General features: G+C 49.2%; 1 long non-coding RNA gene across 1 annotated transcript; it reads right to left on the reverse strand.

Annotated features, from left to right (window-relative positions):
• Positions 1-14,824: 14,824 nt before the first annotated feature.
• On the reverse strand, positions 14,825-17,676 carry LOC306653137. Its single transcript, XR_013761648.1, has 2 exons — positions 17,375-17,676; positions 14,825-15,011 (listed from the first exon to the last, which is right to left on the reverse strand). It is a non-coding gene; the product is annotated as an uncharacterized lncRNA (long non-coding RNA).
• Between the last annotated feature and the right edge of the window lie 2,559 nt (positions 17,677-20,235).

Raw genomic sequence — 20,235 nt, forward strand, 5'->3', positions numbered from 1 at the left:
CCCTTGAACAGAGTCACACAGCACATGGTCCTTTGTGTCCGGACGCTCCTGTTTAGCATCAGGTGCCCAAGGTCCATCCTAGTGCTGCGTATGCTGGGGCTTCATTCATTTTAGCAGCTGATGAAGAGGCCGTGTGTGACCATTTTGGCACTGACACTTGGGTTATGCCCATCTCAGAGCAGGCTGCTGTTAGCACGTGTTGTGGACAGGTGCTGGGGCATGCCAGCCGCGTGCTCCATCCACATCCAGTGTCTTGAGGCACAAGTCCTCTGTGGCACAGGCAGTTCTGCAGGACATGCCATGGCTGGAACATTCACAACTTTGTATCCATTCCTGGATTGATGGCATTGGGGGGGGGGGGTCAGTTTGGGGCTTGTTTAAGTCAGCTTTTGCATCACTGTGACCTAAATATCCCAACAAGAACAACTCAGGAGGAAAGTATATTTGGGACTCATGGTTCCAGAGGTCTCAGTCCCTAGATGGCTGACTCCTTTGCTCTGGGCATGAGATGAAGCAGAACATCCTGGGAGAAGAGCCCAGTGGAGGGAAGCTGCTTAGCTCATGCTGGGGTCAGGAAGGAAAGATAGAGCAAGAGGGAAGATGGGCCTTCCAGGGCAGCCCCAGCGACTACCTCTCCAACCATGCCCACCTGCCAGTCACCACCCAGTCACTCCATTCCAACCAGGTGGGCTGCTGAGGTCATTGTTCAGTGATAGCTCTCACAGTCCAGCCATCTCACCTCTGAATTTTCCTGCATTAGCAGGAATTTGTTGGGGGACACTGCATGTCCAAACCATAATAAGGCTATGATACAGAACAGGCCTGGGCACAGTAATCCCAGCAGCTTGGGAGGCATAGGCAGGAGGACTGCATGTTCAAAACCAGCCTCAGCAGCTTAGTGAGACCCTGTATTTCAGTAAAATACTAAAAAGGACTGGGATGTTGCTCAGTAATTAAGTGCCCTGGGGTTCAATCCCTGGTAACCCCCCACCAAAAAAAGAAAAGAGCAGGTACTGGTTCCAGGCTTGACTTCCAGTGACATGGCGCAGGGCTCTCTTGGGAGTAGAGCTCACAATGAACCTTTAGCTCTACCTCTGCCTCCCCCATCGGTCTCTCGCCAGCAAGCCACCTGAGGCAGGAACCATCAAGAGTTTCCTTCTTCCCCCTTGAAGGTCATCCAGTGTGGTGGCAGACGGGGAGGAAAGAGGGGAGGGGGCTCCTGGGAAGGAGGGCAGCAGGGGCTGCCAGGGGGTGCCGTGGGCCAGGCTTGCTCTAGGTGCTGAGGACAGCTTCCCACAGGGGCAGACAGGAAGCAAGCGAGCCCCTGAGTCACATGGAAGAAGAGGGAGCCTTAGAGGGCTTCCCTGAGGAGGTGTCCCAGGCACAGGCAAGGTGGGGGTGCAGCTGTGAGGCTGAAAGGAGGGTCTGCAAGAAGAGGCAGGAGTGTTACCCGTGCTGGGCAGTCACCTCTTCCTCTCACTGCGTACAAGTGCAGGTGCCAGGGCCCCAGCAAGGGCACATGGCTTCAGGTCCCTCCTCTGTCCCCTCCTGCCCCATGGCCTGAGCTGACCTGGGTTCAGGTGTTTCATCCATGCAGTGGGGGCAACATCCCACTCTGTCCTCCAGGGAGCATGGAAAGGACCAGGGGTGAGGGGAATAAGGGCTGGCAGAAGAATACCGTGCCTTAGGGCTGTACACTGCTTGCTGCGCCCAGAGCCTGGGGGACCTCCCTGTGACCAGCCTCTCAGAGGGATGAGACAGTCCCACCAGTGGGGGGGGGGGGTGCCTGACCTTGGCCCTCTCCTCACTGTCGCTCCCTCCACAGGGCACAGGGATGGGCACCCAGTTCCCCAGTGAATGCAGTTATTATAAGACTTCTCTGGCAAGAGCATGCCAGCGCTGATGCCAGCTTGGGCAAACCAAGCTGAGGGCAGGGCAGGCAGTCACTTGGGACAAGAGCGCTTGGAGGACCAAGGTGGACACCACCCCACCCTCAGCAGAGAGGCCATTTGCATGCTCCACTTGGGGTCCTGGGCGAGGGAGCTGCTCCTGCACTGTGGCAAGTGAGGCAGAAGATATGGGTGCCCCCTGCGAAAGGGCTGGGGACAGAGGTAGCAAGGGGCCTCCAGGGAGCCTCATGCAGATATAACAGGAGGCAGCAGTCCAAGGCATCCCAGTGTCAAGATGGGTGTTTGAAATGCAAAGTGGATGTGATCATCCTAAGAGTCCAGGCTTCGGTGCTGGGGATGCAGCTCGGTAGTACAGCACTTGCCTGGCATGTGCAGGGCTCTGGCTGTAGTCTCCAGCACCACACACAAGAGTCCAAGCTTCATGCCTCAAGCTCTGCTCTGTGGGACCCCAGGGTGAGGACATGGGCAGGAGGAAGCAAGACCCACACATCTCATGAGCCAGCCTGGGCAGGCCTTAGGCCAGGACACATGTGAGCCTTCAAGGAAGGTGGCCCTGGACCTGGGGTGGTGCCTGGAGGGAAGGACCCCCCTGCAGGTCAGCTATCCACTCAGTCTTGGGGTCTCCAGCATTCTTTCCTACCAGGGAAGGGGCAGGAGAAGCACTGAAGGCTGTGGGGCCCGCTCCTCCCATGGAGACGCCCTTGGTGTAGGATACACACATGGAGCAGGAAAAAGCTGGCCCTCTGCAGAGAATGCCACATAACCTAGGGAGAAGAGTTCCCACTGAGAGCTTAAAACAGGACAGAACCGGGCAGGGCAGGCTCCTTCAGTGGCAGGTGGGCCTTCTCCAGAACTGTCCTGTTGCACAGCCCTGGTGATGGAGGAACTCCTAGGTTTGATTCCAACTCCGGCACCTGCCAGCCTGGTGAGGATTGCATTGATCTTTCCCACGTCACCTTCACCTGTTCAGCAGCTAGTGTCCTGGCAGAGAGGAGGCCCAGGAGGCAGCCTGAAGGACATCCAGCAATGTTTGCACAGAGACCCTCAGACCCATGCATAGCCCAGTTGTGGACTGTGCCAGCAACCTGCATCACACCAGCAGGTACATGGCCTCCCTGACAGCTACCCACATGGTGCTGTCCACTCGGTGACGGCAGCAACTGGGCTGGGCAGCTCCCTCCATCAGCCTCCAGGCTCCTTTTTTCTTCATGGCCCCTTCCCCTAGCGCTCTGGGCTTCCCATTGGCCCATTCCTCCACGGCCTCCCTTCAGACCCTCCAAACTCTCACATGGCCTGTGTGGAGCTAGCCCCTGGTGCTTCCCAGAACCCATTCCCTGCCCCTTCTCCCTTGATGGGGAAGCCTGCATCTGCTCTCCTGCAAAAGTGGCTCACGCCCCTAAATGCACATTGTAACCCTGGCAGGCTGTGAAAACCTCCCTGGGCCATTCCCCATCATTTAAACCAGACCCCTGGAGCTGGCCTCTAAGCTCCCAGGTAAGTCCAAGGTACAGCAAGGTGGAGAACCTTAGTCCTGGACCAAGGAGGAAACCCATGCCTGGGCTTCCCAGGCCCAGCCTAATGCTCTAGAGGCAGCAACCGGCAGCCTGGTGATTGCGAGCTCACCTACCACCTCCCGACAGGCCGCTTTGGCGCTCCAGCCAGTCGCCTTGGGGTCTCCTAAGCAGTGTTCCAGGAGGGTCTGGGAAGCACATCAGGCTCTGGCGGAGCCAGTCAGCCAGCCCACCAGTGAACCAACAAATGGCTCCGTGAATCCAGGGGCCAACACATTGACTAATTGTGCGGCCTCTCTCCGGTCTGTCCTCATCACCTTCTTGATGTCTGGGAAGCCCACCCTCCGGAGATGCCCCTGGATCCTGTATCCCGGTTCTCCCGGTGTGAGTGGCTGATTTCCCACTTGCTGGCTCTCTGCCATACCTGCACCACCCTGGCCTCTGGAAAACATGTCCTGGGCCACCTCCCCCCTGGGAGCAGACAGCCTCAGGCCCATCCTCCCTGTGGACGACTGGCTCTGGCTCCCACCAGGACAGCTGCTCACCTCCGGCATCGGGCCCTGCTCAGGGGCTCCTCCTGACTTCCCTCCCTGTCTGCACATCCTCTTCGTGAGGGGGTGTTGGGAGGTGCTGCCTGCCTGGGGGTCCTACCTCAGAGGTTGGCGGCCAGGCAGCTGGCACCTGCAGGCTGTGGCCCACATTCAGTCGGCCTCAGGTCCCCTGCTTCTGGGAGATTGACGGGGCTGCACCTGAACAGGCTCTTCCTCGCTCCTCAGCCAGGGCATCCAGTCCTCATTTGAGGACACACTGGGGGATTATCTGCTTGATGATGCGATACCCTCTGTTCTTGCTGGAACTTTTTTCCTGGTACTGAGGATTGAACCCAAGGGCACTTTGCCTCTGAGCTACATCCCAGACTCCATTTCTTTCTTTTATTAATTTAATTTTATTTTTTGAGACAGGGTCTCACTAACTAACTTGCCTGGAACTTTCAATCCTCCTGCTTCAGCCTCCCAGTGACAGATTACAGGCCTGAGTCACCACACCCAGCTCTTGTTGGAATTCTTACTGATCAGTTAGATCAATGGACTGATGGTCCAATGATGTTTTCCCTCCAAATTTTGATTTCATTTTTTCTACTTCAAGGGATATTTTTTATTTATTTCCAAGAGTGCATTCTTATTCTCTTTTTTTAAAATATTTTTTAGTTGTCAATACACATTTATTTACTTGCAGTGCTGAGAATCAAACCCAGTGCCTCACACGTTAGTCAAGTGTTCTACCACTGAACCACAACCGCAGCCCCAAAGTGCCTCTACCACTGAGCCACAACCCCAGCCCCAGTGCATTCTTATTCTTTGTTCACACAACTTCCTGTCTGAAGGCCTGGGAGGTGATGCTTTTCTCTCATCTCTCCCAGGGCATCGGCAACAGGATCTTTACTATACACAGGTCTGCGCTGTCGCCAGGTCACTGTCTCCTTCGAGCCCCATCTGGCAGGCACGTCTTTCACGTGAAACGTTTTGTTCTTCAGGAATCTGGTGCTTATTTATTTATTTATTTTTAGTTTTCAATAGGCCTTTATTTTACTTATTTTTTTAAATTTATTTTTATTGTAAACAAATAGGATACATGTTGTTTGTGTTTGTACATGGAGTAACAGCATACCATTTGCGTAATCATACATTTACATAGAGTAATGAAGTGCAGACCGAATAGCCCATCTCGTACAGTGCCTGCCTCTCATGCGGGTGGCCCAGGTTCGAATCCCCAGCAGTCTGAGATTGTGGAAATAACAAACAAATGAAACCAACTTCCCATAGAGTAATGATGTTTGATTCATTCCATTATTTTTTTCCTTCCCCCCCACCCCTCCCATCTCTCTTTTCCCTCTATACAGTCCCTCCTTCCTCCCCCCCTCCCACCCCCCATTATGTGTCATCATCCACTTATCAGTGAGATCATTCGTCCTTTGGTTTTTTGAAATTGGCTTATCTCACTTAACATGATATGCTCCAATTTCATCCATTTGCCTGCAAATGCCATAATTTTATTATTCTTTATAGCTGAATAATATTCCATTGTATATATATACCACAGTTTCTTTATCCATTCATCAATTGAAGGGCATCTGGGTTGGTTCCATAGTCTGGCTATTGTGAATTGAGCAGCTATGAACATTGATGTGGCTGTATCTCTGTGGTATGCTGATTTTAAGTCCTTTGGGTACAGGCCAAGGAGTGGGATAGCTGGGTCAAATGGTGGGTCCATTCCAAGTATTCTAAGAAATCTCCACACTGCTTTCCAGAGTGGCTGCACTAATTTGCAGCCCCACCAGCAATATATGAGTGTACCTTTTTCCCCACATCCTCTCCAACACCTCTTGTTGCTTGTATTTTTGATAATCACCATTCTAATTGGGGTGAGATGGAATCTTAGTGTAGTTTTGATTTTCATTTCTCTTATTACTAAAAATGGTGAACATTTTTTCATAAATCTGTTGATTGCTTGTACATCTTCTTCTGAGAAGTGTCTGTTCATTTCCTTAGCTCATTTGTTGATTGGGTTATTTGTATTCTTGGTGGAGAGTTTTTTGAGTTCTTTATATATTCTGGAAATGAGTGCTCTATCTGAAGTATGATTGGGAAAGATTTTCTCCCACTCTGTAGGCTCTCTCTTCGCATTGCTGATAGTTTCCTTTGCTGAGAGAAAGCTATTTAGTTTGAATCTATCCCAGTTGTTGATTCTTGCTTTTATTTCTTGTGCTATGGGAGTCCTGTTAAGGAAGTCTGATCCTAAGCCAACAAGTTGAAGATTTGGACCTACTTTTTCTTCTTTAAGATGCAGGGTCTCTGGTCTGATTTCACGGTCCTTGATCCATTGTGAGTTGAGTTTTGTGCAGGGTGAGAGATAGGGGTTTAGTTTCATTCTGCTGCATATGGATTTCCATTTTTCCCAGCACCATTTGTTGAAGAGGCTATCTTTTCTCCATTGCATATTTTTGGCACCTTTGTCTAGTATTAGAAAATTGTATTTGTTTGGGTTTGTGTCCGTGTCCTCTATTCTGTACCATTGATCTACCTGTCTATTTTGGTGCCAATACCATGCTGTTTTTGTTACTATTGCTTTGTAGTATAGTTGAAGTTCTGGTATTGTGATACCCCCTGTTTCATTCTTCCTGCTAAGGATTGCTTTAGCTATTCTGGGTTTCTTATTCTTCCAGATGAATTTCATGATTCCTTGCTCTGTTTCTGTGAGGTACATCTTTGGGATTTTAATTGGAATTGCATTGAATCTGTATAGTACTTTTGGTAGTATGGCCATTTTGACAATATTAATTCTGCCTATCCGAGAACATGGGAGATCTTTCCATCTTCTAAGGTCTTCCTTAATTTCTTTCTTCAATGTTTTGTAGTGTTTTCATTGTAGAGATCATTTACCTTTTTGGTTAGATGGATGCCCAAGAATTTTTTTTTTTTTTGAGGCTGTTGCAAATGGAGTTGTTTTCTTCATTTCCCTTTCAGCTGTTTTGTCGCTTGCATATAAAAATGCTTTGATTTATGCGTGTTGATTTTATAGCCTGCTATTTTGCTGAATTCATTGATGAGGTTTAGAAGTTTTCTGGAGGAGGTTTTTGGATCCCATAAATATAGAATCATGTCATCCGCAAATAGTGACAGCTTAAGTTCCTCTTTTCCTATTCGTATCTCTTTAATTCCTTTAGTCTGCCTAATTGCTCTGGCTAGAGTTTCGAGGACAATGTTGAATAGAAGTGGTGAAAGAGGACATCCCTGTCTTGTTCCTGTTTTTAAAGGGAATGGTTTCAGTTTTTCTCCATTAAGAATGATGTTGGCCATGGGGTTAGCATAAATAGCCTTTACAATGTTCAGGTATGTTCCTACTATCCCTATTTTTTCTAGTGTTTTGAGTATGAAGGGGTGTTGTATTTTGTCAAACGCTTTTTCTGTGTCAATTGAAATGACCATATGATTCTTATCCTTAAGTCTATTGACATGATGGATTATGTTTATTGATTTATGAATGTTGAACCATCCTTGCATTCCAGGAATGAACCCAATTTGATTGTGGTGCACAATTTTCTTAATATGTTTTTGGATACAGTTTGCCAATATTTTGTTAAGGATCTTTGCATCTATATTCATCAAGGATATTGGTCTAAAATTTTCTTTCCTTGATGTGTCTTTTCCTGGTTTGGGTATGAGGGTGATATTAGCTTCATAGAATTAGTTCGGTAGGGTACCCTCCTTTTCTATTTCCTGGAATACTTTGAGAAGTATTGGAATGAGTTCTTCTCTGAAGGTCTTGTAGAACTCCGCTGAGAGTCCGTCTGATCCTGGGCTTTTCTTGGATGGTAGATTTATAATGGCTTCTTCTATTTCATTGCTTGATATTGACCTGTTTAAATCGTGTATGTCCTCCTGGTTCAGTTTGGGAGGAGCATATGTCTCTAGAAATTTTTCAGTGTCTTCGGTAGTTTCTATTTTGTTGGAATACAGATTTTCAAAGTAGTTTCTCATTATGTTCTGTATCTCAGTGGTGTCTGTCGTGATATTTCCTGTTGCATCATGTATTTTAGTAATTTGAGTCTTCTCTCACCTTCTCTTTGTTAGTGTGGCTAAGGGTTTGTCTATTTTGTATACTTTCTCAAAGAACCAACTTTTTGTTTTGTCAATTTTTTGAATAGTTTCTTTTGTTTCAATTTCATTGATTTCAGCTCTGATTTTAATTATTTCCTGTCTTCTACTGCTTTTGCTGTTATTCTGTTCTTCTTTTTCTAGGGCTTTGGGCTGTAATGTCAGGTCATTTAATTGTTGACTTTTCATTCTTTTCTGGAATGTGCTCCATGCAATGAATTTTCCTTTTAGTACTGCTTTCATAGTGTCCCGCAGATTTTGATATGTTGTATCATCGTTCTCATTGACCTCTAAGAATTTTTTAATCTCCTCCCTGTTGTTTTTTGTTATCCATGTTTCATTCAATAGCATATTATTTAGTCTCCAAGTGTTGGAGTAATTCCCTTTTTTATTTTCTCATTGATTTCTACTCTCCGTCCATTATGATCTGATAGAACACAAGGCAGTATCTCTATTTTTTTACATTTCCTAAGGGCTGCTTTGTGGCATAACATATAGTCTATTTTCGAGAAGGTTCCATGTGCTGCTGAGAAGAAAGTGAATCCGCTCGTTGATGGATGGAATATTTTATATATGTCTATTAAGTCTAGGTTATTGATTGTGTTATTGAGTTCTATGGTTTCTTTGGTTGGATTTTGTTTGGAAGATCTATCTAGTGGTGACAGCAGTGCATTAAAGTCACCCAGAATTATTGTGTTGTGGTCTATGTGATTCTTGAAATTGAGAAGGATTTGTTTGATGTATAGGGATGCACCATTGTTTGGGGCATAAATATTTACTATCGTTATGTCTTCCTGATTTATGGTTCCCTTAAGCAGTATGAAATGTCCTTCTTTATCCCTTCTGACTAACTTTGGCTTGAAGTCCACTTTATCTGATATAAGGATGGAAACCCCCGCTTTTTTACTGAGTCCATGTGCATGGTAGGTTTTTTCCTATCCTTTCACCTTTAGTCTGTGGTCTTTTTCTATGAGATGAGTCTCTTGCAGGCAGCATACTCTTGGGTCTTTCTTTTTAATCCATTCTGCCAGTCTATGTCTTTTGATTGATGAGTTTAGGCCATTAATGTTCAGGGTTATTATTGAGAAATGATTTGTATTCCCAGTCATTTGGCTTATTTTTGGTATTTTAAGTTGGCTTGGTTTCTCCTTTGAGTGGTTTTTCTCTAAGGTAGTTCCTCCCTTTGCTGACCTACATTGTTGTTTTTCATTTCCTCCTCATGGAATATTTTGTTGAGAACATTCTGCAGCGCAGGCTTTCTATTTGTAAATTCTTTTAACTTTTATTTATTATGGAAGGATTTTATTTCATCTTCAAATCTGAAGGTTAGTTTTGCTGGGTATAGGATTCTTGGTTGGCAATCATGTTCTTTCAGAGCTTGAAATATGTTGGACCAGGCCCTTCTAGTTTTTAGAGTCTGGGTTGAGAAGTCAGCTGCTATCCGTATTGGTCTCCCCCTATATGTAATCTGATGCTTTTCTCTTGCGGCCTTCAAAATCCTATCTTTATTTTGAATGTTAGGCATTTTCATTATAATGTGCCTTGGTGTGGACCTGTTGTGATTCTGTGCATTTGGTGTTCTGTAAGCCTCTTGTATTTGATTTTCCATTTCCTTCTTCAGGTTTGGGAAATTTTCTGATATTATTTCATTGAATAGGTTGTTCATTCCTTTGGTTTGTATCTCTGTGCCTTCCTCAATCCCAATAATTCTTAAATTTGGTCTTTTCATGATGTCCCATAGTTCTTGGAGATTGTGTTCATGATTTCTTACCATCTTCTCTGTTTGGGCAACTTTATTTTCAAGATTAAATATTTTGTCTTCATTGTCTGAGGTTCTGTCTTCCAAGTGGTCTAGTCTATTGGTGATGCTTTCCATTGAGTTTTTTATTTGGTTTATTGTCTCCTTCATTTCAAGGATTCCATTTGGTTTTTTTTTTTGTTTGTTTGTTTTGAGAATCTCTATCTCTTTGTTGAAATGATCTTTTGCTTCCTGCAGGTGCTCTTTCAGCTAATTGGTATTATCATTCATTGCCTGCATTTGCTCTCTTATCTCATGCTTTGCTTCGCAAATCATCTTAATCATGTATAATCTGAAGTCCTTTTCTGACATTTCTCTTAACATACTGTCATTGGATTCTATTAATATAGAATCTAGATTTGTTTGGATCATTTTCTTCCCTTGTTTTTTCATGTTGTTCATGTATCTTCCCCTCTAGAAGTGCAGATCTGGGGTATTGCAGATTTCCCCCTATAGGCTTATAGTGGCCCTATAGGTTTCCAAAACCCTTTTTTTAAAGGGAGATCAATATTAGCAGTGCCCAATTCAGACACTATGCAATCCTAGACCAAATAGCCCCTACGGGGACAATAACAAAATTGTTATAATAAACAAAATGAGTTCAAATATCATCTTCAGTAAAACAAACAGGTTTGCAATAAGGTCTGCTCTGGTGCATATTTAGAGGGAAACCCTAGCTCTCACTATTTCTAAGGTTTGGTAGCCCTCACAGCTGGGCCTGCCACAGGCATAAGCAGCAGCCTTGTGGGGGGAGCCCCTGCAATGCCAGGGCACATCACCTGCTTGTCACCTGCAGAAGGAGAAACTGGGCACACCTGGATGAGACCTGGGGTGGGGGCGACTGTCAAAAGCAGCCCCTACTCCCACCTCAGGGAGAATCCCAGCCCAGGGTTGGAGACAGCTAGCTGTATGAGCGAGTCGTCAAAAAATAAACTTCTCATGAAACTCTGACATTCAGGATCTTTTTGTATTTTTTAATTGTAGATGAACACGATACCTTTGTTATTTATTTATTTTTATGTGGTGCTGAGGATCAAACCCAGTGTCTCACGTGGGCTAGGTAAGTGCTCGACCACTGAGCCACAACCCCAGCCCGCTTCCAACTCCTTTTAAAAACGAGCGCTGCCCAGTTCCCATCAGGGAGCGCTGCCCAGGCTATGAACTGCGTCTTCTTGGTAAGGTCCCAATCTGTGTTTTTACCCGTAATATGAAACATCCGCTTCAGTTTCTCAAGGTGGCCGGGGCGGCGACTTCTCCCTAAGCTCAGGGTTCCTGCTCTCCAAACTCGGCAGCTGTCTACTCTGCCTCCTCCAGGGAATTGGTGACCCCAGGCCCTTCGTCCTCCCTGCCCACAGCTTACTCAGCAGGCCTGGTGCCCACTTGCCAGGTACAGTGATGGAAGCCCAAGGAGGGCAGGCTGGGGGGCTAGGACGTGCCAGGCTGGCAGAGGTAGGGAGGGTCCTGGGGAGGCGCAAGGGCAGTGTGGAGGCCAGGTCAGCGTCTCAGCTCTGACACAGCTGAGGTGGGGCGTGGGCCAGGTGGCTGCCCACAGGTCTGGCTGTCGACTCTGGATATACGTTGAAAGTCGGGACAGCAGGATTTCCTGGCTGTGGTGTGAGAGAAGCAGGTCAGCTGTGGAGACCCATCAGGATCCTGTGGTCAGGCAGCTCTCCTGCACCAGCCCCAGGCCAATGGGAGCCTGTAGCCTGCACTCGTGGGGACAGCTGCCCACAGGAGAAGCCCCCAAAGCAAGACACCTCTGGCCAGAGTCTCAGGCTAGGAAGGAACCCAAGAGGACCTGGATGCAGGGCGGTGAAGCAAGGTGACCAGGAGGTCCATGCACCGCCAGCTCTGAGAGGTCGGCTCACTGCCTATAGGCTTAACCTCCTGGAGGTCACCGGTGACCTCGCCACAGCCCTCTGGGTAGAACCCTGCTGGGCCGAGTGGAGACAGACCAGCAGTGACGGGACAGCAGTGAGACCTGCAGCAGCACTGCTGCAAAGGGCCGCAGAGGAGGAGCTGGCAGGTCAGGAGCGCAGCGGGGCCGGGCTAGAGCGGGCAGCATGGCAGAAAGGGGTCTGGGCACTGGGGAGAGGAGTAGTCAGCAGACAGGGAGGAGGAGCCAGGGGAGGGGGAGGCCAGGAAGGCTGAGGCCTGAAGCAAGGGCAGGGACTCAGCCAGGTGCGCAGTCAGCAGAAGGAACGATGTGTTCATGCCCACGCCCAGCTGGCCTCTCTCTCTCTGTCTTTCATTTTTGCTGATGCTGGGGTTGAAACCAGGGCCTCGCACATGCCAGGCAAGTGCTCAGCTGAGTTTGGCTCCCAGCCCCCAATCTCAATGCTCTCAACCTGACGGGAGCCAAACCACTCTGGAACAAGACTAAAGGAGTGAGCACCATGACACCACCCGATGCTGTTGGGAAGGGAAAGCGTCACTGTCTTCACCCAAGGGTCAGCGCTCTCAGAGTTTCCAAGAAACAGGTTGCTGTGGATGCCAGTCAGGGAGGGCTTCCAGGAAGAGGCAGGAGTCTGGCACACATCATCCAAGGAGATGGGAAAGACTGACTTTCCAGGTAGGATCGTGGACTGAGGAGGCCAGTTTGAGGAAGGGCCCAGGTCTGCAGGGGGAGCTGAGCCAAGGTAGACCCAGTGCCTCCCCTCAGGCCCAGGAGGCAAAGTCACTGCACGCTCAGGAGGAAAGGGGACCATCTGGCTTCTCCCCCATGAGCTAAAGGGGACAGATGACTGGCCCCCTCACCAAAGATGACCTGCTGTTCCCTGCAGAACACCCTATGGTTACCCGAGTCCATAGGTGAGTACTGGACCCAGTTCAGCGCTACGAAAGGATTGTCCCCAAACACAGTGGTGTGAAAGAGCCACTGATCCAACTGAGGTCCTGTGGGCCAGGGGTTCGGCTGGGCAGGATGAGCACAGCTGCTGTCCTCCACTTCCCTGGGCCTTGGTGGACTCGAAGCCCAGGTCTGGGTACCCCTGAGGCTCTTCGCTCCTGTGTCTGGGGGTGACACTGGTGCTGGCTGTAGGCCTCAGTGCTTCCCAGTCTCTAAGCAGGTCGTGCTGGGCTTCCTCACTGCGTGGTGTGGAGGTCCCCAGGTGAGCATCCCAGCGAGAAGCCCTGCCATCCCTGCTCCCTGCTCAGGAAGGCCTCCTCACCTTTCCACAGAGCAGTGCCCCAGACTGCCTCTGCCACCCGCTGCTGGCACCCTCTTCCCTTGGCGTGACCGCAGCTTTCAAGCAGATGCTGTGTGTCCTCAAGGTATGCGCTGCTCGTCCTGCACAGCTGTGCAGGCCATGTGTGCCAGTGCCCCACGGTCTTTTGCTCCCTATTAGTCCCAGCACCCAACGTGGTGCCTGGTCCATGGGAGGCATGCAGTGGATATGTGAATGAGCGTCGCAGTAGACGTGCTGTCCACGATGGATGGTGAGTGGCTGGATGGTGACTGCGGATGGGAAAACGGGTGCCGAGAAGGACTGGCAGGTGAATGGGCAAGTGAGCAGGTGTGGAGAGGAGGATGAGCCCACGGACACAGACACGTCCGTTGAACCTTATGTCCCCAGGCCCAGGTTGTGTCCCACATTCCAATAAAACCTTATCGTCCCTTTCACATTCCTTCCTTCTTTCTCAAAGAGTTCTTGCCTTTAACCTTTATCTTAGGAAATAATTACAAATAATCTTTTTTTTTTTAATTTGGTACTGGGATTGAACACAGGAGTTCTTAACCACTGAGCCACACCCCCAGCCCTTTTTTATATTTTATTTTGAGACAGGGTCTTGCTAAGTTACTTAAGATCTTGATAAATTGCTGAGGCTGGCTTTGAACTTGTGATCCTCCTGCCTCAGCCTCCTGAGCCGCTGGAATTATGGGCACGCACAACTGCACCCAGCTAATTACAAATAATCTTACATTGTCATTTCAATTTTCACAGCTAAGCATTGAGCTTGCAAATACTCTGGTCTCAGCAGCAGTGGTAGGCCAGCTGGGTCAGAACTCTGTGATCACGGGGGCAGTGTTGTGTTCAACTCTTCTCAAGTGCTGAGCCTGATCGGGTGCACATTTGTATAAACAGTCCCCACCTTCAGACATAAGTGGCCTGACTTGAAATCTTCTGTAGCTCTCCAGTGCCCCTTGGTCATCTCTGCCTAGATCGCCTGTGCAGCTGCTCCCCTACCCCAGCTTCTCCAGCTTCACCTCATGCTGCTCCCCGTTCCTTCTGCCATACCAGTCACTTAGGCCTCTTTTTGGTTTCCCTCTTTTTGGTTTCTTTTTGGCCATCTCCCTTCTGTCACAGGGCCTTTGCATGCCAATTCCATGTCTTTACCTGGTTCATGTCCACACCTCTGCCAGCTTAAGGCTCAAGTGTCAATTTTTCAGGGCCATGCCCACCAGGCCAGGCCCACACATTCTCTCCTGCTTTCTTTGCTCCTGCCCTCTATAGTCAGTCACTTTGGTGATTATCTGGTTCACTACTCCTTCCTTCTTAACTGGATGCTCTGTGAGGGCAGCCCTAGCCTAGCATCCCTCACCATCGACCTCCCAGAGTGAGAGGGGGTCTGTAGGGCCCAGAAAAGGGGCTCCTGGGAGGGCGAAGAGGACACCTGACTCTGCTGTCTGCTTGTCCTGAGGGAGGAGCGTATCAGGCTATCCCAGGCAACTGCTGACCTCGGCCTGTCCAGGGTGGGGACCAGATTCTGATCCTAATTTGGCTTCCAGAGGATACAATCACAGGTCCAGGCACAGAACTAACCAGCACTCCAGAGACTGCAATCTGGCAGAGCAGCATCTGTGGGTCATTTTGCTGTGTCCTCAGTTGCTGAGGCCATAGCCTGCCATGCATGTCTGAGGGGTCTTTAGGGAGAGAGGGAAACCCTACAGGCCCTCCTGGAGATGCCAGAGTACCCTAGGTCTTCCCCATTCCCATAACCAACCCAGACCTTGGGTTGGTGGGCATGCCAAGTCCCACGATGCCAGGGAGAGGCCTAGGAGTGAAAGGTGGCAACCCCAGGTAGGAAATGAAGGGCCAGGCAGGCAGCAGTTGGCTTCACTGGACGGCGCTTCAGTCCCAACAGTTGGTCCCCAACTGTGAAACCTGGAAAATCACTTTTCTTCTCTGAGCCCCATCTATAAAAAGACAGAGAGTTTGGGATCAGGCAAGAAGAAAAAAATAAAAGCTATCCACATTGTAAAGAAAGTAAAACTCTCTCTCTTTGCAGATGACACGATATTGTACATTGAAAATCCTAAGGAAGCCACTAAGAAAATATTAGAACTAATAAACAAGGTCATCAAGGTTACAAGATATAAGATAATACACAAAAATCAATTGCACAGCTATGTGTTTCCAATGAACAAACCAAAACTGAAATTAAGAAAATAATTCCATAAAATACTTAGGAACGCATTTTTAAACAGTGCAGAACATGTTCTTAAAACTATAACACATGGTTGAAAGAGTAAGGAAAATCTAAATAAATGGAAAGGCATTCCATGTTCATGGATTGGAAGAATGAAACTTGTTAAGATGGCAACACTCCCCACTTATTTTCATTTGCCTTTCCTTGATGCTACTGGTGTATCAGATTCAACACAATCACTATCAAACACCCAGATGACTTTTCTGCAGAAATAGAGAAATCAATTCTTAAATATATATGGAATATCAAGGAACTCAGAAGAACAAATTTGGAGGACTCAGACTTCCTGGTACCAAAACTTACTACAGCTGAATGCAATGGTGCATGCCCATAATCCTAGCAACCTAGGAGGCTGAGGCAGGAGGATCAGAGGTTCCAGGTTAGACTGGGCAGTTTAGCAAGACCCTGTCTCAGAAGAAAAATTAAAAAGGGCAGGGAATGTGGCTCAGTGGTAGAGCACTCAGGTTCAATCCCCAGTACAAACAAAAATAGCATGGTACTTGGATAAAGATAGACCTCCACGTTTGCAGAAAAGAGAACCCATTTCACAAGGGTGCCAGCACAATCACTATCAAACATGCTTTTGACATTCAAAGGAAAAAAGACAGTCTTTCAACAAAGGTGCTGAGACAATTAGATATCCATATGCAAAAGGGTGAAGCTGGACCCCCATCTCACACTACATACAAAACTAACATAGAACTGATCACACATCTAAATGTAAGAGCAGAACCTAGAAAACCTTCAGAGGAAAAATGGCACAGGCTTTCAATGGAGCAATGAATTTTTGATATGACACCAAAAACAAAAGCAATAAAAGATTAAATAAGACAAATTGTAGATCAGCTAAACTAAAAACTTCCATGCGTCAGGAGACATCACCAAGAAAGTGGAAGGACCTCCAGAACAGGGGAAGAAGTCTGTAAATCATAGATCTGATGAGACTTCTATGCAGGATCTACAAAGAGCTCCTACAACTCAAAATGAGACAGCCCAACATAAAAATGGGCAAAAGATCTGGAATAGATATTTCTCCAAAAATATGGGCAAATGAACAACAAGAATGTGGAAAGATTCTCCATATCATTTGTCATTAGGAAAATGCACACAGAAAACAACATGAGAGAGCATGTCCCACCCACTGGGGTGGCATAGGTGAGGGTGTGGAAAGCTGGAGCCCTCATACACTGCTGGTATGAGTGAGAGACAAAGCAGTCGCTTTGGAAAACAGGCCAGTAGCTCTTCACAAGGTTAAACAGTTCCCATATGGCTTAGCAACTTTGCTCCTAGGTACACACCTAAAAGAAATGAAAATAGGTCCACTCAACTTCATGTACACTGAGTTCCCAGCAGCATCGGCTTTCGTAGCTAAAAAGTGAAAACAAGCCACATGTCCATCAATTAGCAAATGGACAAATGAGATCTGACACGTGCACAGGACAGAATACTATGCAGCAATAAAAAGGAATAAATTTCTGGCACAAAGTGGAATAATCTGTAAAACATTAGGCTGAATCAAAGAAGCCAGGCAGAGTGACTCACACCTAGGATCCCAGCTGTTCAAGAGGCTGAGGCAGGAAGATTCCAAGTTTGAAGCCAGTCTGGGTAATTTAATGAGACCCTGTCTCAAAATAAACTACAGAGCTGGAGATATGGCTCAGTGGCAGAGTGCTTGCCTAGCATGTGTGAGGGCCTGGGTTCTATCCCCAGTACCGAGAAAAAGAAAAACAACCACAAAACAGCAACAGCCAGGTGGACAACATCTTGTATGAGTCCATGCATGTGAAATGCTCAGAGGAAGCAAATCCACAGAGAGAACAGGAGACCAGTGGTAGCGTGCACGTGGGGAGGCAGGACTCGAGGAGAGGCAGGGACCGGTGGGTCTGGGCTGGGTTTCCTGGGCAGGGGGTGAAAGTGTTCTAAAATCCATCGGGCAATGGTCACACAACTCCGCAGATATAAAGTCACTGAACTATACACTTTGGGTGAATTGTAAGGTATTTTAATTTGGTGCCAATTATTTTTAAAATATGAAAAAGCAGCATAGATCTCTGAAGGGGTGCTGTTCACCTGTGGGCAAAAGTGCTGGTACTGGGTCCCTCTCCTCAGGTTCCAGAGCAGGCCATGTCTGACCTGCCCACCACGTCCCTGTAGCCAACAAATCTCTACCAGGCCTGAGAAACAGGTAGAGTCCTATCAGAGCTGTGCCATGGGATGGGTGATTGGCAGGTGGTAAACTTCCTCGTCCCGGCAGGTCCAGGCTGGAGGCAACCCTGGGTTTGAGGAGGTGGAAGCAGGGCCCTTGGAATAATCCAAGGTTCAGACTGGGCAGGGGCTGCAGGGGTGTCCCTGAGCCTCTCGAGTGTGCAGCAAGTAGCAGAATCCAACTGGCTCCTGCAGGTAGAATGTGACAAAGGCATGGCTGGGTTGGGGCAGCCTTAGCTGCATCCGCAGGGCGGAGAGCTCTCCACAGTCCCTCCCTCCTCGCGGCAGCTTGTCTCACTTCTTCCCCCCGATGGTTGCAACAGCCCTTGGGCAGCACCAAGCTGCATCCCATCGGTGTGGCCAGATGGCCAGGCGAGGACCATGTGGCCACACCTGAGCCAGGGGCTGAGAGCTGTCCATCCTGGGACTGGGATGCGGTGAATCCCACTGCTTCCCCCAGCACCTCCAGACAAGCTTCCAAATCTGCTGGACCCTGGAGGCTCCAATCCAAATCCTGGGGCTGGGTTAGCCAAGGACAGTAAACCTGAATGGAAACCTGACCTTTCCTGTGGGGATGCTTTAGGTCTAGGGCACAGACAGCCCCTCAAGCCAGTTCCAGAGGTGTCACAAGGAACTGGTGTGCCATTTTGAAGGCTACAGGTCAAGAACTACCCGCAGCTGGGCTTCGTGGCATTGGCAACAGAGATTCCCCTCCACCTGCAGGGAGCACACCTTGCCAGGTGGCCCCAACGTCTGCCTGTCTCTACTTTGGAAGGCTCTTTGCAGCCCGTAACAGTGAGCCCACTCTGGCCCTGCATCAGGATTGCCATGGTGCTCTTCCTGTGATGGCCCACCTCATTGGCCCCAAATCCAAATTTGCAGGAGAGAGCTGCCTGGTCCCTCTTAGGCTGTGGCTCTGGGTCAGGTGACCATCCCATCCAATCAGCAGAGGACAAGGAGCCCCCCAGCCCAGCCCAGCAGGGCATTCTATTGACACCCCAGTGCCATTAGTGGTCCTCACGTCCACTAATGGCATAGAGGACTTCCCCTAAGAGGGATTTCCCTGAATACTGACACCCTGCCAGGGGCTGCTGGGTCCCCTCCAAGAAAGGAGTGCTGCCCAGCTGCGGAGAGTGGGGCAACCTGTAGCTCCCAGCAGTCAGCTTCAGCTACCTCATGCTCTTCTAAGGCCAGGGGACAAGAGCTGCTCTCTGCCCAGTGTGGCCCCTCTCACAGGCAGTCTGTACTTCTAAGCATCCCACCTGGCTGGCTCAGAGTGGGCCAGGCTCCCCTCACAGGCCACAGTCCCCATGTCCAGTCCTGCTTCCTCCCTTTCTTCTCTCAGATGTGTGACTTCTCAGGAAACCTTTGAACACCTTGGCATCTGCTTCCAGGAGAACACAACAAGTTGGGACTAGGGACAGAGTGACCCAAGAAAGCAAGCAGTAGCTGGGTTTGCAAACTGATCACTTGCCACCTGCTCAGTGCCCAGACTGCCCAGCCCCAGCCTGGTTGCCACACTGTTCTTGGGATAACCTGAGAGAATGAGCTGGTTTGGGATCCTGCCAGCAGCCAGCCCAGCATCACCAGTCAAACTGACTCAGGTGCTGGAAATGCGTCACGAGGGTCATCAGCAAAACTGCACTGACTTGGAGCGGGAGAGTGACAAGCTGAGGGTATTAGCAATCAACGAAGCATTGACTGTGCGTGACAGCCCACAGGAGTGCTGGCAGGAAGAGCAGGAAAACTCCAGCCCAGACCTGATAGCCAGACTTCAGGGACTGAGGCCCTGTTGAGGCATGGCTGTGGGCTCCAGTCAGCCCGCGCCCCAGAAGAGGAGGGCAGGAGAGCGAGGGCAGATGTCCTGAGAAGTGTGTACTTTGACCCTTCAGACGACCGAGCAGCCCCCTCTCCCCATCAGCTGGCCTGCTCCCTGTGGGAGAGAGTGAAGAACCCTGTCCCCGAGGAAGCAGCGGTGTCTGGGGGCTATCACGCATCCTCTCCCAGCAACCAGACTTGTCCCAGCCAACGACATGCTGGGCTGACAATGAAGGAAAGGGGCTGTCCCTTTCCACCCAGTGGTGGAAAGGCTCAGTCAGAATATATTGCCAAAACAGGGAGTGGGTGCCTATGGGATCAGATTCAGAGGGTGCTCAGGGGCCCTTTTGGATGCCAAGGTGCTCCCTTACCTGCCGGGTTGCTTCTGTGAATGGACAGGTGCAGCTACCCCAGCTTGGGGAGAAATGGAAGCCATGCAGTCATGAAGTCATGAAGGTGAGCCCCCAAGTGACAGTAAAGGCAGGGGCACAGACCCGAGCATGGAGAAGGCAGCCCACCAGGTGAGGTTTGAGGCCAGCTGCAGCCCTGGACTCTCCACCTTCCTCCCTCCCTCTGAGCCTGCCTCAGGAAGCAGGCTAGGGAGCCATGGGGGAGCTGCAGGGGGAGACCCTAAAGCAGGAGAGGTGCAGCCAGATGAGGGTGCCGCTCAGGGGTAGAGTACTCGCCCAGAATGCCCAAGGCCCTGGGTTCCATTCACACACACACGACTCACTGACTGCTGGGGCGGAGGGTTAATTGACTGCCTACGCCTGTGAGCACCTTAGGTCTTGCCTCCCTTTTTGCTGAGGTACAGAGTGGTCCCATGCTAGGACCAGGCCATTTCTGCTCAGTGGGGGGCTCCCCATTGGCCCTGCAGAGGTACTATCACATCTGCACTTCGACCTGGG

Source organism: Sciurus vulgaris (genome assembly GCF_902686455.1).
Source record: "Sciurus vulgaris genome assembly, chromosome: 2".
In the NCBI taxonomy this organism is placed as follows: domain Eukaryota; kingdom Metazoa; phylum Chordata; class Mammalia; order Rodentia; family Sciuridae; genus Sciurus; species Sciurus vulgaris.